Source organism: Aphelocoma coerulescens (genome assembly GCF_041296385.1).
Source record: "Aphelocoma coerulescens isolate FSJ_1873_10779 chromosome W unlocalized genomic scaffold, UR_Acoe_1.0 ChrW_unloc_scaf_1, whole genome shotgun sequence".
Classification (NCBI taxonomy): Eukaryota; Metazoa; Chordata; class Aves; order Passeriformes; family Corvidae; genus Aphelocoma; species Aphelocoma coerulescens.
In genome coordinates, this window is record NW_027184080.1 from 10,902,376 (window position 1) to 10,925,874 (window position 23,499).

The following is a 23,499-nucleotide window of genomic DNA, read 5'->3' on the forward strand; positions in this document are numbered from 1 at the left end:
CCTCCGATTTTACCCGGTCCTAGGCTGCGCTTTCCTTTCCCTTCCCCCTTCCCCTGCACTCACTACTCACCTGCTGGGAGAATGGGCGCCTGGGAGTGCCAGGAGGATGGTCTAGAAGCGTTAGCACTGCAACCGCCGCAGTCCTCCTGCCTCACTAGGCCACTCAGATTCTCTGCGGCAGCAGTATAGGGACCTGCTCCTCTTGTTTCGTTTGTCCCACTCCGCAGTCACCACTGCTGCCTCCAATTCGCCTCTGCTACATTTGGATCCTCCTCTCCGTACACGAACTCTTCCACCAGGATAGAGGCCTCCTCACCTTCCTGCCAAATAGTGAGCTACCCGCATCGAGACGTTCAAAACACGGGACCGGACACCGCCCTCTTCCCCTCCACCAACACGCAGGCGCACTGCAAATTCCGAACTGCGACAGGAGCGCAGGAAGCAATCCTCCACCTAGTCCACCGCTACTCGTTACTGCGCAGGCGCTTCTTTACCTCCACTGCCGTCTCTCGGTGCTCCGTCGAGGAAACTGGTGTCGTAGCGGAGAGTGGTGTGGGCTTGACCCCAGTTGGCTGTCTGTTAGCCCTTCTCCAAATTCAGGCCACTAGGCCCTGGGGCGGTGAATGTCCATCTTTCGTGAAGTGGCCACAGTGCTTTATGGTAGCGGTACCGCTTTCTTAAACAGGCCTTGGGAGCCAGTGGCTGTACACTGCCCTCTCGCCATCATAGGAAAGAAAATGTGTAATCCATTATAAGAAAGAAAAATCAGCTATGGACATCCTGTGTTACAAATTTGGCCCGTGACGACTGAGGAGAGAGGCTAGAACGCAAAGCATAGAATTACAAAGGTATGTATTTATTCATGTGCATGAGATGTCTCAGCCAAACAAAGGATTTTTAGGGGGTTTATACCTTATGCGACAAGGGTATGATATGAATCATCCACCTACTAATGCAGATTTCCAATTGTCTAATCATAAACGTGGTACAGCATAGCAACATACATTACAAAAAATGTATTTTGTAGATAGTGCAGTATAATTATCTGTCAGCATCCTTGTGATTTATCTGTTAATCTAGATGTTTCCATCATTAACTTTGCAAATTTATTAGGCATCAGCAATTTATGTTTCTCTTAGATATGGATCCTTTGGATAAGAAACTTCTGTTCTTGCAAAAATTAATTTAGTTGATCACTTGCCCTTAGTAGGGGCCTTGGGTCTCCAGATAATGATTCAGCAATTATACACTAATAATGTTCTTAGCTCCTATTGACTGCGTGGTCTTAATAATTTATATCATGCCTACTAGAAATGAAAATAAAGATTTGACCAGGTGCCTTGGGGCCTTCAAAGCCAGTAAGGAGGGGAGTAGTCAGCATGGTGCCCAAAAATCTGGAGGCCAATAGGGAAGGGGAGAAGTCAGCCTGGTGCGAAGGACCTTCAAGACCTGATGAGGCAAAAAGGGACCGATACTTGACCAGCTCAGTCACAGAAAATGGCCATTTACCTTATAAAATGGCATTAGTTATGCTAACCATATTACCAGAGATCAGGAGCAGGAGGTACCAGTTGCAGCTGTACATAAATTTCCTAGCCTTTTTGGATGCTTTGAAGTACCACCTGGTTTGGTTAGGAATAAAATGGCTGAACTCTTACAGAAGCTTTGAATATTATTGAGTAGCTTTGCATGAGAACCAGGTTCCCTCTGGTCCCAGAAAATTTTGCTTTCTTGATATCCTTCCAAACTAAAGAGAAACAGCCTTAACTGATGAAAAAAAACCACAGCCCTCTTGATTTGATGGGAGAATCAAGAACCCTCAGAAATCAAGTGGCTAGATCTTTGCTTGATCTGAATTTGAAGGAGGAATGATGTCTTGATTCTGATCTTGATCTTCAATTAATATCTTTAAATGCAAATACCACTTTTGCTTTAATGTAACTTTAAAGAAGCAATTATCTGTTTGTGATAACTATGTGACTACCTGGCTAATGTCTCTTTTCCAAGCAAGCTACTGTAGAGCTATCACAGGAATTATTTAAAGTCAACAGAAACAGAAGCCTCCTTCCAATGTGTTTCCTTTCTGACATGGTTACAACTGATTAAATTTATTATGCCAGCAGGAACCAACCTATCTTTTAGCAACTTGAATAAAACATAAATAAGTTTCAAAATCAGGTGATGTAAATTAAATAAATAGAATAGTTCCAGTTGGAAGAGACCTACAATGATCATCTAGTCGACTGTGTGACTATTTCAGGAAAATTTGCCTTCTTTAAGTGAATTCTTGCATACTACAGGAAGTAGTGAATAAAGCCAATCTTTTAAGATAAATGCTCCAATTACTACTAAATTAAAAGTCAACTGTATCAGATATTACTTCCTTCTGCTAGCAGTGACTTCTGGAAAACATTTAACTTCTAGGAACAGACTTGTAACAAATCGGCCTTATTTAGAATTGGAAAAAAGATTGAAAAACATATTTAAAAGAAATAGTACTTCAAATTGAGCAAAATCTGAAAACTAACTGAGATTTAAGAGGTTGGATGAGTTCAGCCTCCAGTTTATTAGGCTAGATGAATTTAACTCAGTAAAAAAGGTTTTCAAAATGCAGCAATTAATAATAGAGAGTTGGTGGGTTTGCTGTAAAAATATATAGCATATAGGTCAAGATTTTAATCCTCACGAGTTGGTCGATATGGGAAAGTTTTAGTGCCTTCCCTTCCCAAATTTCAGTATCAATCCATGATTAGTTTTTTACTTTTACCAGTTGTATTGGGTCTGGCTGATCTGGAGTTCATTTTCCCATAGCAGCTCTCACAGTGCTGTACTTTGCATTGGGAGCTGGAAAGGTGTTGAGAACACACCAGTGTTTTGGCTACTGCTGAGCAGCACTGGTACAGCATCAGCGCTGTCTCTCAACATTCCACCCCCCATCAGTAGGCTGGGAGTGGGCAAGATCCTGGGAGGGAACACAACCAGGCCAGCTGACCCAAATTAACCAAAGGTATATTCCATACCATATGACATCAGCTCAGATATAAAAGCTAAGGGAGGGTGTCGGGGTCTCCTCCCCCTGCCGTGTAGCCCTGGGAGAGGGGCCCTGAGGGGAGGCACGGGGTTTCCTAGCCCCTGGGCAGCCTCGTTCCCAATTGGATGGTTTGTGTTTCACTGCGCGGGCAAGGACCCTCGGTCCCGGCTTGTAGGAGTTCCTCGGCAGAGCTCCGGCCATGCGGCTGGAGAAATAAACATCTCTCTGAAACATCTACTAAGAATCTGTCTATATATATTTCTTTCCCACGGGACTCCTGGTTTGATATATGCGTGTTACAGTATCCCCACTGTAACAGGAGGGGAAAGGAATGGGGGGGGGGGGGGGGGGGGGGACGACAACAGACATTTGTTATTTTACAGTGTTTGCCTTCTGGAACAACCGCTATGCGTGCTGAAGCCCTGCTTCCCAGGAAGTGGTTGGACATCGCTATCTGATGGGAAGTCGAGAATAAACTTTTTTTCCTCTTTGCTAATGCGTGTGCAATTTTTCACTTTTTTTTAGTTAACTGTCTTATCTCAACCTACTAGTTGTTTTCCATCTTATTTTCTCTCCCCTGTCCTGCTGGGAAGGGGAGTGATATAGTGGCTTGGTGGGCACCTGGTGTCCAGCCAAGGTCAACGCACTAGATCAGTGTAGTTACATTGATTTTTGTGAATAAATGATCCCTACTATGTTTCAAAGAATGATAAACCACTGAAAGGAAAAAAGAAAGTCTAATAAATGTCCCTGGAGGGAAAAGTCACTTATAGTAGTCAGAAATCCCTTTGAAACAGATATGACTTGCTGTTATTTAAGATGAGACCAATTCTTCAACAGACTGTCTGGTCACAGCAAGACAATACTAAATGAATCATACTACTGTTGCAGATATTTAAACCCTTCTCCCACTCTTGTGTCTTCAGTTTTCCATTACACAGATGCAGTACTCCTCAGGCTTTTGGTAGACAATGTATAGTATTTTTCCCTCTAAATAATTACATTTAGGTAGAGAAAATCTCTATGATAGTCAAAGAAGTCCAAACTGTACTTCTTATTTCCTCTTTATTTTCTTTATATGGACTTTGAAGCATAAAAGGCTTGATGAGCAACTTAATTTCAAATACTGTTAAGAGATGTTAGGAGCCTGGCAACCTCCTCCAGCCACTTCAGCCCAGAACTCCCTCCTGCCCAGTTTCTTAAGCCCAGCCCAGTATCCTGGGCACTCGGAGTCTCTGCCCAGGTTGAGGGACTCAGCTGTGACTTATCTGTTTGCAGGTTCAACTAGTAGCAAAGCTGAGAATGTATCCCAAAAACACACAGAGCATGCTGACATGGCTGGTTATACAGACTGCCCCAGACAAGGTGCTGCCTTCAACAGCACCTAACATACAGGACCTGCATAAAACATAAAAATAGACAGCCAAGCTCCCTTTCTCCTCTGGCTGGTAGAGATAAAAAGTCACTAGTTAAAAGACACACACACACGTTTGAGGATCCCTCAAGTACTGTCATGGACCCTCTGTCTACCTGGTAGCCCTGCCCCAATCCCTGACCCTCTTACTTGCTTCGTGGATGCCGACTCAGGCTAATTGAGCTTGATGCTGGATAGCAAACATGAATTCGCTCACAAGCTCATCCCCCAGGCACTCTACATTCACAAGTCCCCATGGGCATACCAGCATTAACCCTTGCCTGCCCAGTGCCACAGCCCAGACCCAAGACCCCTCTGCTACTTGCTGGCAAGTACAGCTTGAAGTTTGCTAGTGAATATGCTTGCACATGCATACCCACACAGCTGGTTTGGGGAAGATACGGACACTCAACTTTCCCCTGCCCCTCAGCAGCCAGATCTAGGCACACAAGCTGTGACCTGCAGTCCTGCTCCAGCCATTGGCATTGAGCCTCTCACTTGCATCACTGATGCTAGTTCCCCCCAATATCTGGTTTTCAGGACACATGCTGTTCCCCACCCAGTGGCTGAAAGTAAAAGACCCCCACTCATTCCAGTAGCTGATGCTGACCCCCCCCTCCCCACTCCAGTAGCTGACACTACTGGCTATGGGGCACCTATACCCCCAGTCTGACTCTAGTAGCCAACAACTCTGGTGGCCGGTGAGCCTACGATACAAGGGACAAAGATGGGACAGTCCCTAGTACCAAAGATTCCTCCCCAGGTTAGGGTGAGAAAAGAAGCTTCCCCCAGGATGCTTTGCCCTGCTATGTTAATGTACCCCAGTTCTGCTTCCCTGGTTGGCCGTTGGCCTCCCCACCCCCTTGTTACCTTATATCCCATGCCCCAGAAGGTTCTCCACTCCAAATTCCCCCCATTGGCCCTTGCCCCTCGCCACTCCCCCAGAGTTTCCCCATTGGCTCCCATTCCCTAGTCCTGCCTGTGTACCGCCCCCGTGCCCAGATCATTGGTCCCTGATGCTTGATCTGCTACCGTATTTAAACCTGGACCCTCCATTGTTCTTTGTCTTTGTCCCTGGAACCCTTCACGGTGTGACAGCAATAAACCTTGTCCGTCCTAGACCGTCGTGAGACAGGTTAGTTTTACCCTACTGATGATGTGTTGTTGCAATAGTAATCCTGCTTTTTACACTCTGTATTCACATTGGCCATAGCCAAGTTCTGCACCAGTTCCCTGCGGGCCTCTGCGTTCTCGTCCGTGGAACCCCATATGAGGACTCTTCCCAGCTCTTTCTTATCGATCCATTCCTGGAGCTATCCATGTGTGTGTGCGTGCATGTGTGTGTGAGTGTGTGGTGGTCCTGCTGAGCGGCTTCACTAAGGAGACGCTTTTAGGAAGGTCGCAGCACCTCACACTCTGACAAGCCCAGGTGCCCGGCTAGTGACAGAGTGGCACCCGAACAGGGACCTCGTCGGAGCTTCCCTGAAAACGTCTCCAGTGGCTTTTTGCCGCTGGAAGCAAGCCGCTTTTGGTGCAGCCATTTCCCCAGAGAGAGCGCTGAGTTTTATCAGGGTGATCTGAGGGGTGACCAATAACCTTCTCGGGAAAGAGAAGACTCGTCAGGGATCAACGGACCATCCCGAGAATTTCAGTTGACCCTTTGGTGAGCGTATTTCGGGTCACTTTTTATCCTTTTCATTATCCTCTTTTCTCTCGGGTGTTGGGAAGAGTGTGGAGATGGGGGCTTTAACCCACACCCAGCGGGAAGCCTTTCCCCAAGTTTTGAGAGCCCTTGTTTGGGGAAATTTTTGTTTTTCAAAGGAAGATTTAATGCATTTTGTTAATTGGTTGTTTAAGCATTTTAGGGGAGATGTAAAGCGTCTTGTTCATTGGTTGTTTGTGTTGGGAAAAATTTATTCATTTTACAGGCTAGTTAGAAAGCTGTTGAGGGTGCTGGGGATCAGTCGGGGAAAAACCCCTTTCACTGCTTTCCTCTCCTAGCATCCCTGACCCCTCTCCCCTGCCTCAGGAGAGATCGGGAGACAGATCCCACCCAAGGGCACAGGATTGCTACCGTCTTCCTGATGTCTCCCGGTCTCCTCTGTTCCCTTCCCAGGACAGTAGTGGCCATGCTGTCCCAGGCTCTTTCCTAACCCTCCTACCTATGCCCACCTACCCAGTTCTGCCACCCCCAGTTATCTTCCAAGATGGCGCTAGCAATGTGGCCAGCCCCGCTATCTTGTCTTCTTCCTCTCCAAGTTCTCCCGCCCTCACCCCGGCCACACAAAATGGCGCCGGCCATGTGGCGGCGGCCATTTCACAAACTCGCGACCCCCCTCTGCCCTTCTCCTCCCTCACGTCGATGGCCATGTCTGCGTCGGGACTCCCCCCCACCGGGAATCCCCCTCCAGCCGCAGACCTCGCCTCTCCTTCCTGTGTTCCCACCCCCTCCATTGGTGGCTCTACCCCTGAGAACCAACCCACTCCTGGTTCCCACACTACTGGGACCGGAAGTGGGCATGGTGGCAACCGGAAGGACGCCATCTTGCCGTCCACTGATGCACCACACCAGGTGGCTCCGGTTTGCCGAAAACTCTGCACCCCTGCCAAGCACTCTCCCTCGACACTGAGTCTGAGGATCACCAGGCTGGGGTGAGAAAGCGGGCAGCCAGGGATGGTAACTGGGAGCTGGCAAATAAGATCACGCCATATACCGCCCCAGTTATTTATAAGAGGGGCGGGAGAAATCCACACTGGGAAACCATCCCTTACCAACAGTTAAAAGAGCTATGCAAGGCCTGCAAGGAATATGGCCAGGGGTCACCGTACTTTAAGAATCTGCTCCAGGTTACCTTCTCCGAGCAGACCCTAGTACCCCAAGACATTACAAACATCATGTTGTGCCTCCTCTCTCCCGCGGAATATATGCTTTGGGAGAGAACTTGGAAGAAACAGTTAAAGGGGCTCATACAATCTTACAGAGGAGATGGCACTAGGGCTCATTTAAACATCGAGCACCTGAGCGGATGTAGTGGGTTGAACCTGAATTGATGGACAGTCTTTTAGACTAATGACGCTTCTCACAATTTACATATTTAAACCGCGCAGAAAGGTGGGAATTTCCTTTCATTCCAGCTCGCCTGCCAGAAGGTGGGGGAGGCCTCTGAACCTCCAGGCCCCACCGGGCCGGGCTGGGGCCCCTGTCCCCCCCCCCCTTTTTCCCAACGCCGCAGCATGGACCCTGGGTTGCTGTGGGGGGAACTGTCCCAGAGCCACAGGCAGCTAAAACCAGCCATGGACTGCCACAGAACTAAACCCATCCAGCGAGGCTTCTTGGGACTGGCGGGTCCCTCTTCTCTCCACACGGAGCCGGCAGAGCCAACGGGAGCCACCGAAGCCGCCTGTCTGCAGCCAGCACACTTCGTGCCAAACTGAAGAAGACACCATGCAGCCAGCAGCACAAAGGGAGCGAGGCTTTCTCTACCGTAAAGCCTGAAGAAGAACAAGTGGCACGTTCTGAAGAAGCTCCACTGTACAACCAATTGCCATCAGAAGACACACGCTACGGTCTTGCCACTGACGGTTCTTGTCGCACTGTAGGGATGAAACGAAAGTGGAAAGCAGCCGTATGGAGCCCCACACGACGGGTTGCAGAAGCTACTGAAGGAGAAGGTGGATCAAGCCAACTCGCTGAACTCAAAGATGTTCAACTGGCCCTGGACATTGCTGACAGAGAGAAGTGGCCAAAGCTCTACCTCTACACTGATTCATGGATGGTAGCCAATGCTCTATGGGGATGGCTGGAAAAGTGGAAAAATTCTAATTGGCAATGTAGGGGAAAACCAATCTGGGCTGCTGAAGAGTGGAAAGACATCACTGCCTGAGTAAGAAAGCTGGTTGTGAAGGTCTGCCATGTAGATGCCCATGTCCCCAACAGTAGGGCTAATGAGGAATACCAAAGCAACGAGCAGGTAGATCAGGCTGCAAAGATAGAAGTGTCACAGATAGATTGGAAACACAAGGGAGAGTTGTTCTTAGCTTGATGGGCCCATGATGCCTCAGGTCATCAAGGCAGAGATGCCACCTATAAGTGGGCACGAGATTGAGGGGTGGATCTAACCATGAACAGTATCTCCCAGGTGATCCATGATTGTGAGACATGTGCTGGGATCAAGCAGGCCAAGTGGGTGAAGCCCCTGTGGTATGGTGGGCGATGGTCCAAATACAAGTATGGGGAGGCCTGGCAGATTGATTACATCACACTGCCTCAAACATGCCAAGGCAAGCGCTATGTGGTCACAATGGCAGAAGCCACCACAGGATGGCTGGAGACCTACCCTGTGCCGCATGCTACAGCCCGTAACACCATCTTGGGCCTTGATAAGCAAGTCCTTCGGAGGCATGGTACCCCTGAAAGAATTGAGTCTGATAATGGGACTCGTTTTAAAAATAGCCTTATCAACACCTGGGCTAGAGAACATGGCATTGAGTGGGTGTACCATATCCCTTACCATGCACCAGCTGCAGGCAAAGTGGAATGGTGCAATGGATTGTTGAAAACCACGTTGAAGGCACTGGGTGGGAGAACTTTTAAAAATTGGGAACAGCATCTAGCAAAGGCCACCTGGTTAGTTAACACCCGAGGTTCCACCAATAGAGCTGGTCCAGCCCAATCTGAATCCCTGCATACAACAGATGGAGATAAGGTCCCAGTAGTGCATGTCAGAGGTCTGTTAGGAAAGACTGTTTGGGTTAATTCTGCTTAGAGTACAGACAAACCCATCCGTGGGGTTGTCTTTGCTCAGGGACCTGGTTGCACATGGTGGGTAATGCAGAAAGATGGAACAACACGTTGTGTACCGCAGGGAGATCTGATTGTTGGGTGAAAACCACCTGTAATGTGGAATGCCTGTATACCCCTGCTTGCTGAGTGTCACTGTCACTGTTTGTACATAGCTGTATATATGTATATGTATGTATTAATGTGTGTGTGTAGAGTTAGAATATATTAGTTTGGGCATTGAGCCAACAATATGGGATAAGGGGTGGAATGTCTTGGGGTGACTTTGTGATGTGTATCCCCTATCGCTGCTCTATGCCCAGAAATTAATTGTGTGCCTTTCTGTGCCTTTAAACTGAGCCTGAGAGGGGGAAGAAAAAAAAAACTGAGCAAGACTTTTCAAAGCAGTTGTTTCAAGGACACAGAGATAGAGTCGGCTCTCTGCGTTCAGCTGCGGCAGCAGAGCAAGAGTGGAGAAGCACCCTTCTTGCTTTTTCTTTCAGCCTTTTTTTTGGGTTTTCTTTCCCTCTGGAGAGTTGAACTTTGTTTTCCTGGGACTTTGATTTTTTCCCTTCTTCTTTTCTGGACTGTTTCAACATCAGAACACATTGGGAGAATTTTTTTTCATCAAGGCCCCGGAGGAGGGATCACCCCATCCCAGCTCCAAGGAGGAGGAAAGAGGCTACCTATGGAAGGACTCTGAAATTTTCCCAGGTTTTCTCTACATAGCGAGAGATTTTATTATGTAGCATTATTATCCTTTTTCTGTGTTTTTTAAAATAAATAGTTTTTATCTCTTTCACTTTCCTTCAAGGAAAATTTATTTTTTCCCAAACCTGGTGGGGGAGGGGTGGTTGTAACCTGCCTTCTATCAGAGGATCTTTTTCCTCCAAATTTGTTCAAACTGGCACAGCGGAAAAGGTAACTTTGAGCGCCCACAAGACCAGGCCCAAGATCTCCCCGAGGCTGTCCTTAGAAACATTAGAAAAGCAGCAGAAGCAGCACTGCTTCAAACACCTGATGATGCCACTCCCACCCTGAACTTTTTGTGTGTTAGACAAGGCACAGAAGAGTCTTTTAATAAATTTATTGACTGTCTAAAGGGTTCACTTGTGAGGCAGGTTGAGAACACAGAGGCCTGCAGGGAACTGCTGCAGAACTTGGCTATGGCCAATGGGAATACAGAGTGTAAAATGATTTTAAGGGCCCTCCCTCTCGACCCTGAGCCTACAATAGACCAGATGATTGAGGCCTGTGCCAAATTAACATCCACTGAACACAGAATAGCAATGGCGATCTCAAAAGGGGTGGCTGAAGCCTTGGTGGCATCATCCAAGGAAGAACAAAGATGCTTTAATTGTGGGGAATTTGGACACTTTATTAAGGACTGCCAGGAACATCATGTGGCCAAGGACTTTCACCGACCTGTGGGGTGCCCACCATCAGACTGCCTGACTTGTCAACACCACCACCAGCGCCACTCGGGAAACGGCCAGCAGAGTGTGGGACGGCCCTGTGCTACGACACCAAATGCCAAGCCGTCCTGCCCTGCCCTGCCTGCTGTCCCGGAGTCTCGGACACAATTCCTGATTACGCCTATGCGGACCAGGAGCTCCAGGTCTCCGAGGCATTCCAACAGATCCAGGTGGGAACCCAACAGCAGCTTGTGAGTGCCCTTTCTATTCAGTTTGATGATGAGGGCATGTACAAAATCCCCACAGGATAATTTGGGCCCCCGGATGGCCCAAGAGACATTTTAATTACAGGCGATAGACTTTATGGGCCGGATGAACTTTATGTTATTCCGGAAGTCCAAACCGTCGGCCCTCAAGACAAAATTTTTATAACTGTTTCATGCAATGAGCCCCCTTGGTTTTTATACCAAGGAATGACCATTGCCTAATTTTTCCTCCTGCCACATAATATAGACTGCATCCCAGAGAACCCGATAGCATGCTGGGTTGAAGTTGTGGGCACAGATAAACCTATGGCAGAGTGCAGCCTGCTTAACAAGGGTTCTAAGTTATATCTTCCAGGGATGGCAAACACCGGAGTGGATGTCACACTCATTGCCTGCTCCGAGTGGCCATGGGACTGGGAACTGACTCCAGTCAACAGAGTCATCTTGGGGATTGGAGGTGCTGCGATCTCCATGCGCAGCAGAGACAACATCATCGTGGAGGGACCCGAGGGTCAAGTTGCCACCATCAGGCCCTTCGTGGTCAGGTCGGGTATCACTCTGTGGGGCAGGGACCTGTTATCTCAATGGGGGACTCAACTAGAAATCCCCACACCATCTCGGGATTTTTAGTTGGGGCCACTGCGGAGCGCGCCACCCCACTGCTGACGTGGAAAACCGATAGCCCGGTGTGGATTAACCAGTGGTCCCGTTCAACTGAGAAGCTGCGCAGTCTCGAGTCCCTCATGGAAGAGCAGCTTTCCAAGGGCCTTATAGTACCCACCAACATCCCTTGGAACTCTCCTGTCTTTGTTATTAAGAAACCTGGCAAAGACAGGTGGAGGCTCCTCCATGACCTCAGAAAGATCAATGAGGTTGTAGAGGAATTCCTTGTGGAGTGGGGGCATAAGATACCCCAGGAGAGCTTGGGCATCCCAGGGCTGTTGCAGAAGTACCCCTGACAGGGCCTCAGGCTGAAGATAGGCTTGCAAGGCACCTGCTAGCTGGCAGCCTTGAACAGCCTTGGGAAAAGGTATACACTGGTGAGCTCCCCGGCTGCTTAGAGGCTTTCTCATGGGAAAGGGGCGTGAACTTTGAAAAAGTATAACTTGGTGAAGGTAAACAATAAAACTGGAGCACGATGCTCAAATCGTATCGGTGTTCGGGTCGTGACTCCGGCTGACTCTCCTGCACCCGGGACCCCCCCCCCCCCCCCCCCGCTAAAGAGGTCATTGAGGACATAGGTCCCCTGCAGCCCGGCCTGCCCTCACCCTCCATGCTGCCGCACAATTGGAGACTCGCAGTCATAGATATCAAGGACTGCTTTTTTAACATCCCCCTCCATTCTAGAGATGCACCCTGGTTTGCCTTCTCAGTCCCATCCCTAAACAGGCAAGCCCCTCTAAAAAGGTACCACTGGCGAGTCCTCCCTCAGGGGATGAAAAACTCACCTTCCATTGAGTCAAGGTTCTAAAAGGTTAAAATTTTAGCTAAGAGTTAGAAGAAATTTTTATTAATTAAGATACAGAGTAGAGAAACAAAAGATAAGTTAATGATTAGTAGATGCCTAAGCTAGAGTTAAGTGATGTATTATTTGCCATTATATTTTGTTTTAAGTTTTGTTTGTAGGAGGAAACAGAATAAATGAACAGTCATCAAAACAAATTGAAACTAATAGAACCAAGAACAGCACCTGGGTTTCATAATAATTAATCAAAAGTAGGAGATCTTGGGCTGCGCCAAGAGGTCATGAAGGCCTGCCAACAGCAAGAAGGTTAAAAGGTTACTGTGAGGAAGACATTCCTGACTTCATCTTTCAGGAACACTGACCCAGTTCGAGACCACCGACCCAATTCAAGAGAGAAACTGTGCATGTGTGAAAGACTAATGATCTCATTTTAATATGAAGGGGAGGATGGGAGGTGCTGGGGTCATACATATGTAGAAGATGTAAAACTTTGTGTAATAAATAGAGAACAAAGAACCTTGTACTTTGCTGGCATGTCTTTAGGAGGCTATTCCCATGCTGCCTGCTGGTGCCTGAATAAACATACCACTTTCTAACTTTAATTACTTAGAGGGTCTTTTGTCTGTGGATATTGGGATTTATTGAATCATTCTGGCGAGCCAGGGAGGAGAAAGTTCTGTTTGGCTGTGAGACCAGCCCAGGCTGGTGGACCCCTTGGGGCGTCCCCGGGATATTCCTGGAGAGAGGTCTCCGCTGTCCGGATTGTTCATCCAGCAACAGACAAGGACTCCTGACTACTAAAACTCCGGACAATACGGTATGTTTAAAGAAAATACTGGAACAGTGGAACAGTGACCTGTAAGGCATACGCGTGGTCATGAAAGGCCATTGGTAAGTCGGAGGGAGATGTCCCACGCACAACTGGTGCCTGTGTAGTGTGCTTGCAAGCTGCAGTGGTGTCTAGTGGCCGGCAAAAGGCTGTGGAGATGCCTTGCTGGGCCGGGGATGCTCAGGCATTGTCTGTTGGCAGAAGGGATTTTGCCGTTTGTTGTGCCGTAGAGGGCTTGGTTTTGGTCTGCTAGCAATTCGGGGCTAGCAGTTTTAAAGGCAAATCCTTATTTGTTGTTCCGTAGAGGGCACAGTTGTTTATGTTGTTGTTGTTCCGTAGAGGGCACAGTTGCTTATGTTGTTGTTGTGCCGTAGAGGGCACAGTTGCTTATGTTGTGAGGAGTATGTTTTAACTGTGTGAGCGGCTGTGTGAGGGTTTGTTGAGACATGCTTAGCATGGAGCAAGAGAGGAGTTTGGACCCGCAATGAGGCGGCCGGAGAAAGACGAAGCGTGTATGGTGAATGTTTGAAAGTGAACGCTGTGTGCTGTTTTGTTATTGTAATTGTGGTGCGTATACTTGGTTATGAGGGGACGGTATCGGCTGTAACACCCAGTGTTCTTGCTAAAAGGGCCCGGACCTTAAGAAGCGATAGAGACAGCATTTTCTGTCTGAGGTGTATTTTAAAGGTAATACCGCCATCATGTGTCAAAAGTTATAATTACAGCCTAAGAAAAAAGTAAGTTTAGATATGAGTTGTGTTGGTAAATTGCCCAAGTTATAACAAAAGTGAGTTTTGTACCAGACGTTATTGTTGTTTTGTAACCCAGTGCAGAAAGTGTAGTCAGTATTGACAGCCCCTTTCAAGTTGATTTTAACCTGAGTTGTGGACCGTGCAGAAAGGGCTGTAAGAGAAAGTAATGGGAACCAGCCAGAGTAAAGAGATCCCTCAAACTAGGATGTATTCTGACACACTGGAAAGAATTAGTGGGTTGTGGTGGTACAGAAAACAAAAAGACTCTTATCAAGTTTTGCACACAATGGTGGCCACTTTATAAGCTCGGAGAAGGTGTTAGATGGCCACCAGCTGGAACTGTAGATTATGAGACCCTATTACAGCTTAGGCTTTTTTTGAGACAAGAGCAGAGATAGGAGGAGGTAACCTACACTGATTTATTTTTCTCCCTCCGAAACCACCCCGCATGGCAGAGGGAGTGTCGAATTAAGCCTCCTTCTGATCCCTTAGTATTGGCCTTAGAAAAGGATAAAATTAATAAGAGAGCCTTTTGAGGGGGGGGGCTCTCTAGTGCAGGGGAGCCGGCCAGAGTCACGACACGAACACCGATATGATTTGAGCATCGTGCTCCGCTTTATTGTTTACTTACACCAACTTATATCTACTTTGCAAAGATTCACACCCTATTCCCACGAAACGGCCTCGAAGCAGCAGGGGAGCCAACCAGTGTGTAACTTTGCCAAGGATTTTCAAGGCTGCCTGCTGCCATGTGTCTTCCAGGCTTGCCTGTAGCCAGGGGCCAGTTCAGGGGTTTTTTCCACAGCCACCCTGGGTTGGTCAGACTTTCCTGGGGTATCATATGCCCCTGTTCCACAAGGAATCCCTCTACAAGAGCCTAAAAGGTGTTGCAGTACCTGTTCAATAAACCAATGCTGCACACATCCTGATAAAGTGTATCCAGCTGACTCACTGGAGCAAGAGCTTGGAGATTTGTTTAAACCACCCCCTAAAAGAGAGGAATTGATTCCTACATCACCCCCCACCTCATTTCCCAGGGGACCAGCTCCTATCCCAGCTCCTATCTCACCCCCCACTTCGATCTCGATCCCAACTCCAGCTTATGTTCCATCCCCCACTCCAATTAAAGCTATTACCATCTCAACTCCAGCTTCAGCTATAAGTACAGCTGAATCAATGCCAGTCCCAACTTCAGCTTCCACTTCATTTTCCACTTCACCTATACCCTCTTTGAAAAAGACCCCTAAAGCTTTACTATTGTCCAGCAGTGACAGTGAAGGGGAAGAGCTGCTTTCCCCAGAGGGTCCTGTAGCATCCTGAACCCAGAAACAAGCTAAAGAAATCATACAAGCACCTTTGAGATAGGCAGTAATTTCTGAAGGAAAAACAATGTTAGTTAAAATCCCTTTTTCTACAGTAGATCTGGAGGCTTGGGAAAAGATTGCTAAACGTTATCGAAGCAACCCAATAGGTGTTGCAAAGAAATTTAGATTTATGGTTAAACAACATAGACCTGACTGGTTAGATCTTCAACTGTTGTTAGATGCCCTCACAGAGACAGAAAAACGACTAGTTTTGAAAGCAGCAGGGAGCTTAGCAGAGGACGCTTGCAAAATAACATAAATGAGAGTTAAGGATGTTTTTCCTCTCCAAGATCTGCAGTGGGATCCTAATGATGACAGTGACATGGAAAGATTAGAAGATTACCAATATTTCATAGCAAAGGGACTGGAGAGGGCAATTCCTAAAACCATAAACTGGTCAGCCCTATATACAATTAAGCAAAGTCCCTCTGAAACACCCTCTGAGTTTTTAGAACATTTGTAAGACGCAATGCGTCGTCATATGACATTAGACCCCAAATCTGAGGAAGAGACGCAACACCTGGTGAGCTTATTTTTAGGACAATCTACAGGGGACGTTCGACACAAACTTCAGAAAATACGGGGCCCAACAGCACGAGATTTAGAGACTTTGCTAGAAGAAGCACGGAGAGTTTTTAGCAATAGAGAAAGGGATGTAAGCAAGGGATGAAGAAATTAATAGCAATAGTAAAAGAAAAAGAAGGAGAGGGACATGGGCAAGGACCACCCTGGTTAGGGAGAAATCAGTGCGCTTTTTGCAGGAAAATTGGACATTGGAAGAACCAATGCCCAGAACAAAGAAAAGGCGCTCATCAAAGAAGAGAAGACCAAAAGAAGGATGGGGTGGCTGCTCATGCTAAAGAAGACTGAAGGAGACCGGAGGTTCCCACCCTAGGGGACCCTCTGGTTATAATTAAACTAGGGAACCAAGAAAAAGAAATTGAGTTTTTAATAGACACAGGCAACATACTCAGTGCTAAATAAAGCTTTAATGCCAATAACAAATGATTATGTTGTAGTAAGGGGAGCAACTGGTCAATCTGAAAGAGCATACTTTTGCAAACCATTGAAATATAAACTTGGGAGACAATGGAGAATTCATAAGTTTTTATACATGCCTAATGCTCCATCAGCACTTTTGGGAAGAGATTTACTGGAGCAACTAGAAGCAAAGATAGTATTTAAAAATGGAGAAGTTACTTTGGAAGTTAAAGATCAACCATACATAGAATTGTTAAGTTTGATGTTGATAGCAAATGAAATCAAAGTTGAAAATGAAGAAGAGACTAGCAAGAAAATAATAGATCAAGTATTCCCTGGGGTATGGGCTTCTAACATACCAGGGAGAGCAAAGAATGTACTCCCTGTACAAGTTAAGCTTAAGGAAGGAAAACAACCAGTTAGAGTTAAAAAATATCCTTTGAAAAAGGAAGACAGGGAAGGAATTAGCCCCATCATTGAAAACTTTTTGCAGATAGGACTTTTGAAAGAGTGCCAATCTGAATACAGTACTCCCATTTTACCTGTCAAAAAGCCTGATGGATCATACTGAATAGTACAGGATTTAAGAGCTGTTAATAAAATAACCGAGGACTTATACCCAGTGGTTGCTAACCCCTATACTTTATTAACCTGTTTAACACCCGAACTAACTTAGTTTACCATTTTAGATTTAAAGGATGCTTTCTTTTGCCTTCCTCTCCATGAGGCTAGCCAGAAAATTTTTGCATTTGAATGGGAGAATCCCAAGACTGGATGCAAAGCTCAGCTCACATGGTCCGTACTACTCCAAGGATTTAAAAACTCCCTCACAATATTTGGAGAACAGCTTGCAAGAGATCTGGAATCCTGGGAAGCCCCATCAGAAGAAGGACAGCTGTTACAATATGTAGATGACCTCCTGATTACTACTAAAACACAAGAGACATGCGTGGAGTAGACGGTAAGCCTTCTAAACTTTTTGGGTTTACAGGGGTATCGAGTATCTCAGAAGAAAGCCCAGATGGTGAGGCAAACAGTTATTTATCTGGGCTACGAGGTCAGTGCCAGACAAAGAACCTTAGGGCAAAATTGCAAAGAAGCAATATGCCAAACTCCAAAACCCCAGACAGTAAAAGAACTGAGAACCTTTTTGGGCATGACAGGGTGGTGTAGAGTGTGGATTTATAATTATGGGCTGTTGGTTTAACCCTTATATGCCTTGGTTGTGGAAAGAAACAGAGACCTTCAATGGACGAAAGAAGCAACACAAGCTTTTAACCAACTAAAGAAGGCCCTCATGTCAGCCCCAGCCCTGGGACTTCCAGATGTGAGTAAACTATTCTTTTTGTTTTCTCACGAAAAGCAAGGGATTGCATTGGGAATACTAGCACAAGACTTAGGCCCATATCACAGGGCAGTCACCTACCTCTCCAAGCAGCTGGATGCAATGGCTAAGGGATGTCCAGGGTGTCTCAGAACTATTGCAGCAGTGGCAGTGAACATCCAGGAAGCACGGAAATTCACCCTGGGCCAGAAAATGACTGCTAGTGTCCCACACAGTGTCAACAGTCCTGGAGATAAAAGGCGGACACTGGCTTTCCCCACAAAGGTTCTTGAAATACCAAGCTATAACGGTAGAACAAGATGATGTAGAAATTGTGGTAACTAATATTGTGAACCCAGCTTCCTTCCTCAGTGGCAGTACAAGAGAACCGGTGATCCATGATGGCCTGGAGACCATCAAAGCCACTTACTCCAGTCGCCCAGATCTAAAAGACACTTCTCTCAAGGACACCAAAACCTGGTTCACTGATGGAAGCAGTTATGTCATCAGTGGAAAAAGACATGCTGGATATGAAGTCACCACAAGCAAAGAAGTCATAAAATCTGGGCCATTACCAATCAACACCTCTGCAAAAAAAGCTGAAATAATTGCCTTAACCTAAGCTTTAGAATTAGCAAAAGGAAAGAAAATCAATATTTATACAGACTCAAGGTATGCATTTGGGGTGGTTCATGCACATGGAGCCATCTGGAAAGAAAGGACTGTTGAACTCACAAGGGAAGAACATTAAACATGCACAAGAGATAATAAAACTATTAGAAGTGGTTCAATTACCTGAGGAAGTAGCCATCATGCACATCAAAGCACACCAAAAAGTGAGCTCTGAATTGGAAGAAGGGAATGAGCTAGCAGACAGAAAGGCAAAAGAAGCAGCCAAAAGTGAGGCAATTATAAAGACAGTAGAGGCAACCTTAATTCTAGATGGACAGATTTTTATTGAAGGTAAGTGAGAGTATAATAAAAAAGACAAGAGACTTATTAAACAGGAAAACAGGAGTTATAATCAGGAAGGGTGGGCTATCACAGATGAAGGAAAAGGAAGACTTGTAATTCCCTCCTACATGTTATGGTCATTAGTGAAAAAAGAACATGAAAAAAAGCATTGGGGGATAGACACTTTGTATAACTACTTGAAAGACAGAATTATGGCCAGAAATTTGCAAGGTACAGTAATTCAAGTAACTTTTCAATGTAGTCTTTGCCTCCAAACTAACCTCAAAAATATTCCTAAACCAAAACTTGGACAAATTGGAAAAGGTTATGGGCCTGGGCAGCAATGGCAAATTGATGTTTCAGAGCTGCCCAGGAAAGGGGGATATCGGTACCTGTTGGTGCTAACAGATACCTTTTCAGGATGGCCAGAAGCTTTCCCCACCAGAACCTCTAAAGCATGAGAGGTAACCAAAGTATTGTTACAAGAAATAATACTGCGTTTTGGAGTCCCAGCCACAATATCTTCAGATAGAGGGCCACACTTTATTTCAAAACTTGTACAGCAAATTAGCCACCACTTAGGCATAGATTGGAAACTTCACACTCCATATCATCCTCAGTTGAGTGGCCAAGTAGAGAAAATGAACCATTTGATTAAGCAGCAAACTACAAGATTAAAACAAGAGACAAAATTACCTTGGCCTCAGGTTCTTCCATTGGCATTATTACGAATTCGAACCAAGCCAAGAGTAAAGGAAAAATTGAGTCCTTTTGAAATATTGTACGGGACACCATAGGGGGTCCAAGAAGGCATAACCCCCACCCAAGTAGGGGAGGAAACCCTACACAAATACATGATGGCCCTAAACAAACAGCTCAGAGAAATTGAAAAACATGTAGCTAAAGCTTGAAACAGAGAATTAGATGGACCAGTACATGATATACAACCTGGGGATTATGTATATGTTGTCTTTTACAGAAAAGACCCTAGAACCACAGTGGGAAGGACCACTCCAGGTGCTCCTGACCACCTTTACTGCAATCAGGATCAAAGAAAAAACTGCCTGGATTCATTATACCCAAGTGAAGAAGGCTCCTGAAGGATTCTGGAAAGTCACGCCGAGTGACATTGAACTGAAATTAAAACTTACTCGGGAAAGTAGAGTGTGGGTAAAATGTTAGCATAGCTGTCATACATGAAATCCCTTATTAGCTTGGTCTTTGCATGTTAAGTGCCTCAATTAGTTAATTTTGAGTTAAGCAGCTCTTTTAATTGAATGATAAAGTTAACCCATCAACCCAGGTACAAAAATCAAGCATTATTATTATGGTTTTCACTATCAAGCTTCATTATTAGTGTTCTCACTTGTTCAAAACAGTGCATTTGCACTAGTCCCAGTTAAAATTCCCAGTTAAAAGTTTCCTAGCTAAAAATCCCTTTTTCAAACTTTAAACCACTTGTACACTGTAAGAGTTTTCTCCTATGTTCATTGTCTGCTTTTGGGGATGTTTTGGGAGGTATTAGATGTATTTTAGTATGTTTTTAAGTTTTTGCTTTGCACTTTAGTCTCGGGACTAACTCCAAAACCCCAGTCCTAACAGCCAATTGCTGTTTTTTTAGCCCCATAGCCGTTATTCTGCAAGTAAGCTCCATAGCAACCTGAATCTTAATGAGGACATGTTACCACCCTTACTTCAGCTGTTACCACCCCTCTGACAATGACAAACTATTGGTAGACAGAGATGATCTGTCAAAAGGAAAGCACCAATCACTTTGGACCAAAGGGGTGTGCTATGGGCGGGCTGTGGGCGGACTGGGGCGGAGCAAAGGCACTATAAAACAATGATGCACCCCTCAGAGCAGAGCTGAGACCCCTGCAGATCAGCTGTAGTGGGCACCAGTGCTGGGTACTTAAGCCTTACTCCTTTTACTGAGCTTTTAATAATTTTTTTTTGACTTTTGGATTAGCTAAAAGTCAGCCCAGCACTGCAAGTTCTTCCATCAGAGGTCCAGTGCTGTATAAGCCTGAAGATCTCTAATCCCTGCACTCCTGGGGCATACCTCCTGAGCCACTAGGATCCCAAATTTTTATATTTTTCTAATTTCTGTAATTTTTCAATTTTTCCATTTTAATAAATTATTTTAATTTTTTTCTAAGAGTTGTCTCATTCCTCACAATAGCTTAACACCTTTTAAAATGAATAGTCAAATAAGCATAATTTGGAAAATTGCAATTTTTGTGATTATTGTTATAGCCATAGTTATTGAAGGAAATTTAACATTGCATGCATATAAGGTGACTGGTGTACATAAATGTCAAGGGAGGGCTTATGACTTTCACTCTCGTCGGTCCCTGAGTCAGATATTAAGAATTACAAATGCAACTGTTTGGGAAGTGTCTTGGGGTGACTTTATGATGTGGATGCCATGTCGCTGCCCTATGCCCAGAAATTAATTTTCTGCCTCTCCATGCCTTTAAACGGAGAAAAACTTCTTCAAAGCAGTTTGCAGTTAGTTATCATGTTCCAAGGACACAGGGATAAAAAGCAGTCTGCATTTCAGCAGCGGCAGGAGAGAGAGAGAGCAGAAGGAAACACCCAGCTTGTTCTCTTTTCCAGCCAGTTTTTCAGCCAGTTATTTTTTCAGCTCCTTTTCCTCCAGAGAGTTGAACTTTCTTTTCCTCTGACTCCGATTTTTTCCTTTCTTCTCTGCTGGGCTACTTCAACATCAGAACGCATCAGGAGGACTTTCCACCGAGCACAGAGGGCCTGGCCCTGGGCCAAGTCCCAGCTCAGAGGAGAAGGGAGACCAAAAGGGAGGACTCTAACACTTTCCCAGGTTTTTTCTCCACAGGGAGAGATTTTATTATTTAGCATTATTATCCTTTTCCCATGTGTTTGTTAAATAAATAGTTTTTATCTCTTTCACTTTCCTTTGAGGAAAATTTATTTTTCCCGAACCTGGTGGGGGGAGGGATGGTTGTAACCTGCCTTCTCTCAGAGGATATATTTCTAAATTTGGCCAAACCAGAACAAATTTAGTGGCACCCAACTGTGGGGATCGAAGGAAAGTGAAAAACCTGTACTAATTACATTTTGGTTTGAATTTACTTATTCTGTGTTGGGGTAAAGTAGTCACCATGCTGGTTGAGTTCATAATGTCTCTGGCTTGATTTACTCATGCCTTTCTGGCCTGTAGGCTTGTTTAAGGTACTACTGCCTTTCTGGTCATCAGGCCTATTTGCCTATCCAAAACTTGGCCCGACCTTATCCTTGATAAGGAATTTTTGCAGAGCAGGGGAACGAATTCAGATTTATTTTGCTGCGCTCGGTGATAATGATTTATAAGAAGTTGACAGAGGTACAGGCAGCTGTTCGAAGTGTGTATGATATGTGGTTTCTCCATCCTAACCCCAGTCCTAACTTCAGTAGCCTGTTTTGGGAATTTATTAGTAATTGCACCCAGATTGTTGGAACAGGAGGAGACGGGGTTTCCCTTCCCTTTAAATTGGATAGGTTACCTTTTGAGAATGATCAGTATCCCCTGGATGTTAAAGAGACCACCTTCCTGGTATTTCTGGTATTTTATCTGGTAAGCTTCCTTTATATGATTTGCAGCTTGTCTAGAATAAGAGCTCAGATTTCCAGGGTGACTGATGAGACACCAGACCCAGAGGTGGAAAATCCTGAGTGGTGCGGGGTATGGGAGGATATGGGCCAAACCCTGAAGGAATTCTCGGACCCAATAGCTTGGAATTTCCCATCTGAACAAATTCAGAAACCAGCTGAGGCGGGCAAATATCTGAAAGAGAAATACAATGACAATCCTAAGAAGAAAGAGCTCATTGTAATATGTTGGGCTTTGGCATATGCCTATTGCACACTGCTAGGTACTGTAGAGCAGCAGGTAAAGGTAGAGGGGAAGGAAGATAAATCAGCAAAGCCTGCAGACACCCCAATCACTCAGGCTGCAGCCAAACCAGACAGCAAACCCAAACCAGATGGAGAGTCTAAGCCATTCACAGTGGCTTCTGTCATGAGGAAAAAAGCACACAACCAAAACTGATCGCCCAGTGAAAGATGAGGATAATGCAGGGAAAGGAACCTCAAAACCACCAAGTGACTCAGGCACAGAAACCATTACTGAGTCCATGTCCATAAAGGACCTTCACAGCTTAAGAAAGGACTCCAACGGACGGTCTGATGAATTCATAATAAGTTAGATGGTCCATATTTGGGATGCTGCAGGTGATGATGTAATGCTAGACAGTGCTGAAGTGAGGCATTTGGGATCCCTGTCACGTGATCCAGCTATTGCCCAAGCGATGATAAGGGGGGCTGACTCTGCCAGTCTCTGGAGACGAGTTTTGACAGGCGTGGTTGAAAGGTATATGTGCACAGATGACTTCTATATCCAGCAAACCCAATGGAAGACCATAGAACAAGGGATCCAAAGCTTGAGAGAACTAGTGGTGGTAGAGATTGCCTACACGAATGACCCAGGACTGAGGAGTCCAGACACGGTCAGAGCTGACCCAGTGATGTGGCAAAAAATATAACTTGGGCCACAAGAATACGCTTCTGCTTTAGCAATAATGAAACCGGATTACAGTGCAAATGAGACAGTGCGGTATGTGTCGACGAAGCTCCAAGCATATGCAGATTCTGTGCATGGCCCAACACATGTAAGAATTGCAGCTGTGGGATTTCTTGTGTGACAGTGGGGAAAACCTGAGGAAGTGGGGTGGACAACCCACTTCTGCTCTGGAAGCACGAGTGCGTGACTTGAAAGAGTGCAAGTCTCAGAAAGGAAGTTCTACCAAAAAGGAAGTAGCTCCAGTTGCCTGTAGCCAAACTGCCGGAAATGATGGAAAAGACGATGACATGTCCGATTCCCATGATGGAACCTCTAAGATGCAGGCCC

General features: G+C 45.7%; 1 protein-coding gene across 7 annotated transcripts in view; it reads right to left on the reverse strand.

Moving 5' to 3' along the window:
• LOC138102697 (spindlin-Z-like) overlaps window positions 1-3,306 on the reverse strand; it is a 125,874-nt gene extending 122,568 nt beyond the window's left edge. For all 7 annotated transcript variants that reach the window (XM_069000435.1, XM_069000432.1, XM_069000433.1 and 4 more), the window contains exon 1: window positions 71-3,306. The gene's annotated coding sequence lies outside the window, so the exon portion shown is untranslated. The remainder of the gene's footprint in view (window positions 1-70) is intronic.
• Between the last annotated feature and the right edge of the window lie 20,193 nt (window positions 3,307-23,499).